This window comes from Vicia villosa, linkage group LG3 (assembly GCF_029867415.1).
Source record: "Vicia villosa cultivar HV-30 ecotype Madison, WI linkage group LG3, Vvil1.0, whole genome shotgun sequence".
Taxonomy (NCBI): domain Eukaryota; kingdom Viridiplantae; phylum Streptophyta; class Magnoliopsida; order Fabales; family Fabaceae; genus Vicia; species Vicia villosa.
In genome coordinates this window covers 128799596-128804538 of record NC_081182.1, presented here as the reverse complement: position 1 = coordinate 128804538, position 4943 = coordinate 128799596, and the positions used below count along the sequence as shown (strand labels likewise).

Below are 4943 nucleotides of genomic sequence, written 5' to 3'. Positions count from 1 at the left end.
GAAAAATGAAAATAAAAGTTTAGATAACATTTGATAAAATATTTTGTACAAATTAACAAAAATTAAATTGTAAACATTAAAAAATGGAGTACCCCCATGGTTGGATGGCACCAGAAATAGAAAAATAAAGATAATCATAATATAAACAAATTTCACAATCACTGCCATATTTTTTCCTTTGTGTTTGAGAAATGATTTTATGAATATATATCTTTTGAAGTTTTAACTTTGCTTACATCAATTAAATATTACGGTTTTTTATATAGTTATAAAAGTTCCTTCTTAAAATTTAAAGGATCATTAATTTTTTTTCAAATACATTAGTGTGTTGTATTTATCCCTTAAGCACATTTAGTAGGCATTTTAGATTAAAAAAACTAATTAATTTTACTAAATAGTTCAAACATTTCATCACATGAAAGATTAAAACAAAAAAAGTTAAATATTATTACATGAAATGGTATTATAAGTTAACGGAGTGTACTGTTGGATGAAATGTAACTTTCAAAGATGGTCCAATTGAGATGAAAGAGTGTGTGTTTTGAAAAGGTTAAATGTCAAGCATAGTTAATTAGTTTTGATTGTTTCATATCTTACCTTGAAGTTATCTACTTTTAATATAATAAAGTACAATACATATGAAATCCTATCATTAACCCTTTAATCATCTAATTTGAGGGTGATAATCGGGGACACAACGGTAATTGCATATACTTTAATAATTTAATTAAAAATATATATTCTTTAATCATTGCATTACTTTTCAATTGTCCAATTTTTTTTCCATAATTAATATTATTGTCATGCTTTTGTAGATAGTTGTGCAAATCTGCATGGAATACAGCAAATATTTTAACTTTATAATTATTACTTACCTAAATTTGGCTGATTTAAATATTTTAATAGTAGATTCAACCATCATTAATTTTAGGACGGCTACTCTCTACTGTGTGTACTAACTATTTGTATTCCACATAATTAACTTCATTCCAAACAAACTAAATAAATAAAAACTCATATTTTCATTCCACACATAGACGAAAACCGAAGGTCCTTCTATCTTTCTCTTCACTACTTTTCCCCTTTTATTTTCTTTCTCTCTCATTTTGCTTCTTTTCTCTTTTTGATTCTTTCTTGCATGCACTTTACTATGAAAGATTGATTAATGCTTGCAAAGCCAAATTTTTCAGAACCCTAACCTTCTCTTCTCACAACAAAAAAGAATCCATTTCAAAATACCAATTATTAGTTTAATCAATATCAATATCAAGTTTAACAATTTACCAAAACCATAGCCAAAACCACTCACAAGATGCTCGAAACGATTAAATACTTGATCGGTTGGCCCGGTCTAAGAGGATTTGGATCCAAATCCACCGCCGAACAAGTTACCGAAACCCACGGCGAACTTTGTTCAATAACCGCCATCAGGTAAATTGTTTTTTCAGATGTACTCTAATGCTCTCCGCAGACTCATATATTTTGCTTTTAGATTCTTTATTTGTTAAATTGTTATAATCTTTTTTATAGTGTTGTTGTCTTAATGATTTGATTTGTATTTCAGATGAAGGGCTGTGATGATTTGGAAACTTGATTGGGGATTTGAGTTTAGGAAACTGAATTTGGTTTTGGTTGATTGTGTCAGGGAACTTTGCTTCTTGCTTCCATTGTTGTTGGTCTGCTTAGTAATTTTCACTTTTTGAATAACTCACCCTCTATGATATTAAGTTCTACATTTTTAACTTTTGTTGAAATAGATTGCACTTCCTAAGGGACTGTTAATTTTGTTTTTGGCAGAAAAGAAGCTGAAAATGCTATAGTGCACATAAGTGATTAATTAATCAAATTTCATTGTATTGTTTATAAGTTCTCTCAAAAAGAAAAAGTTGATCCTTTTTCTTTAATGATTTTTTTTTGCAGGTTATACTCACTCAACTCACTAATAATTATATTTAAAGGTTAGTTTATGATATAATATGCAGTGTTCTTATATTTTTGTTTGGATATATTTTTTTATGTAATGAACATCATATCACTGATTTCTTTTGCACACCAGTAAGATAATTTCATTTTTCTGCGATTGATTTCACATCAGATCCTAATAACTTCATTTGTTTTTTATTTTCATTATGATGTTTTATGTTAATATTGTTGTTTATAGGTACTTCTTAATTGTTCATCCTTTTACATGTTTAAAATAGTCCTATCTCATTGCGTTGATGTTTTTTTAGAACACAAGTATGTCTAATCTTTGCAAAAAAAGTAGTTTTCATGCAATTGGCATCACCTAAGATCTTATTACTTCATTTGTTTTCTGTTTTTCTATTTTGATGCTTTTTGTCTTCTTCATTGTTCATCCTTTTTCATGCTTGCAATATTACTATTTCATTGTTTTTGATGATATTGATATCTCATTCGTTACTTCTGTTTTTGGGTCATCTTAGTTTAAGATCTCAATAGCAAATTAGATAATACATGTTATGTCATCTTGGCTCTTTCACTCTCCTGTTTAATTATTCTTCTTTGTTGCAGGTATGAAGTTTTTGTCATCTTTAAATTGAAAGAGCATTGGGTGGTTGGTTCAATATATTATCAAGTGCATGTTACTTTAAAACAAGTATTCTTGATACTAATATATTAGCTTTACAATGGTGTCACTTTTATTATGTTTCTAATATCTTAATTTTGGTGAAATCTTATAGATCATTTGATTTCTTTCTTCCCGTCTCTCTTCAACTACCAGTAAAGGAGCTTCGAAATTCTTTAATGTCTCCAATGAATGTGTTTCAGATCAATGTACGAATACATGTTTTTAAAATACTCAAAACACACTATTATACTGTATTTATATATTTTAGATTGACCTCCTTATTTTGTGAACAAATAAGGTTGAATTTTATAGTTATATCATGTAAAGAAAAAAAGACATTATCAAGTTTAATGTTTTTTTACTTGATTTCAAATCCCACAAAAAGTTAACTGCAGTGCATTCGTTTTTATGTTGGTACCTAAATGATGTTATATTACCATTGTTACTGGAATAATTTTGATTGCTTCAAAACATAAAAATTGTGCAAAATATTTATTAATAATTCTATTTTACAAAGATACTAATATGTTAAATCATTTGTTATTTTTTTGCTTCGTGACCATTTTGTTTATAAAATTTGTTTAGTATATAATTCAATAATAATTTACTTTTTGCCTCAATTAAATTAATGTTTTTCAATAATTAAATTATAATAATATTTATCATAATTAATAATTAAATTACATTTATTGAAAAGAAAAAGAGTTAAAAGTGATTCAGATAAATAAGGGGAATATAGGAAACTTTACTTAAAGTATTCTTTACACTTAATATTTCATGTTGTATTTTGATTTAGTCTAACAAATATTTAAGTAAATAACATCCATAAGTATTACTACTAAGTAATAATCAAAAGTTGTATTTTTTTCTTCTTAGAATTTGTGAAATTTTAGTAAGTTATTATTACGATTTTATCCATTGGTGGGTAATAATAGACAAGAGCAATTGTTTGAATTTCCATTATAGTTATGAATGTGTAATTTAATATTCTAATTATGCTAATAAAACAGTTATTTTAATATACTTTATAGTCATATTTTGATAATTACTGTGAAAATAAATTATTTAATGTGTATTAAATAAAATGAGATTTCCCAACAATGTTTTACACCATTCCAAAAGCGCATGTATTATTGGTATTCATATTTATCTTATCTCCTTAAAAATAAAAATATTTAATCATTCTTTTTGTAGTGTTGGAACCTCAAAATATCACATTCATTCTCAAATTTGTGCTCAATGAAGTATATATTTTTAAAGATTAAGATACTTATTAGTCATGATAGCTCATTTAATTAAAATTATTAATATTTTCATTTTAATACTATAATAAAAAAAATTGAATACGTAAGTGAAATAGACTAATAAACTAAATTTAAGATCTCAATAAATAAAATTAATTACATTTTAATTGACATTAATTTATTAATGTTTAAGTTATTTTAGATATATGACCACAAGTACAATAAATATTAATTAACAAAATTACTCAAAAATAAATAAATTTTTTTATAATAGCTTTTGTATTTTTGAATATATGATAAAAACATGTTTTTAAATTTTGATAAATAATTTTCAATTAGATTAAATATAGGGAGTCCCGTAATGCTGAAAATAGAAGAAGTTTTACTATGATAATAAGAAAATTGATTTTGCTTCATGAAACATTCATAACACATTATTATTTAAGATTTTCGAAATATTTTAAGTATATTTTATGATTTTCATTTTAATTGTTTTGGAGAAAAATTTGTTTTTTTCAATTGCCGTTTTTAAAATTCATTCCAACATTTTTATTCATTTGTAAATAATGCATATTTATTTATTAGCACAACAAACAAAAATAGATATACCATTTGTAAATAATGCATTTTTAATTGGTTCATTTGATTTTTAATTATTATTTAATCAAGAATACTCATATTTAATTTTACGGGATGCATTTAAAATATTAATTAATTCAATTGTAAAAACCGGAATAAGTTACAAATACAATTATTTTTGTGAAACGGGAATAAGTTCTAAATATTTTTAGAAATGGAAATAAGTCAACTGCTAATACAATTATTTTTGTGAAACGGGAATAAGTTACAAATATTTTTATAAACAGAAAAAAGTTATAAATATTTTTAAATGTTCATACAATTATTTGTATAAACGGAATTAAATTATAAATATTTTACTTATAACATTCCATTTTTTAAAAAAAAAATTCTTTTAAGTTTTTCAACAATTGTTATTTGTTCAAGATTTGTCATAGATTCAATATAAAACTTAACTGTCTTTAAATTTATTTTCTATTAGATGATAAAATCATTTAATATCAATAGTATCCATAAATTTACAATACAAA

The 4943-nt window shown here is 24.4% G+C and overlaps 1 long non-coding RNA gene across 1 annotated transcript; it reads left to right on the top strand.

The window, feature by feature from the left end:
• The first annotated feature begins 982 nt into the window (after positions 1 to 982).
• Positions 983 to 3017, top strand: LOC131656646 (uncharacterized). The gene is made up of 4 exons (XR_009300221.1): positions 983 to 1431; positions 1565 to 1685; positions 1921 to 1958; positions 2533 to 3017. It is a non-coding gene; the product is annotated as an uncharacterized LOC131656646 (long non-coding RNA).
• The last annotated feature ends 1926 nt before the right edge of the window (positions 3018 to 4943 follow it).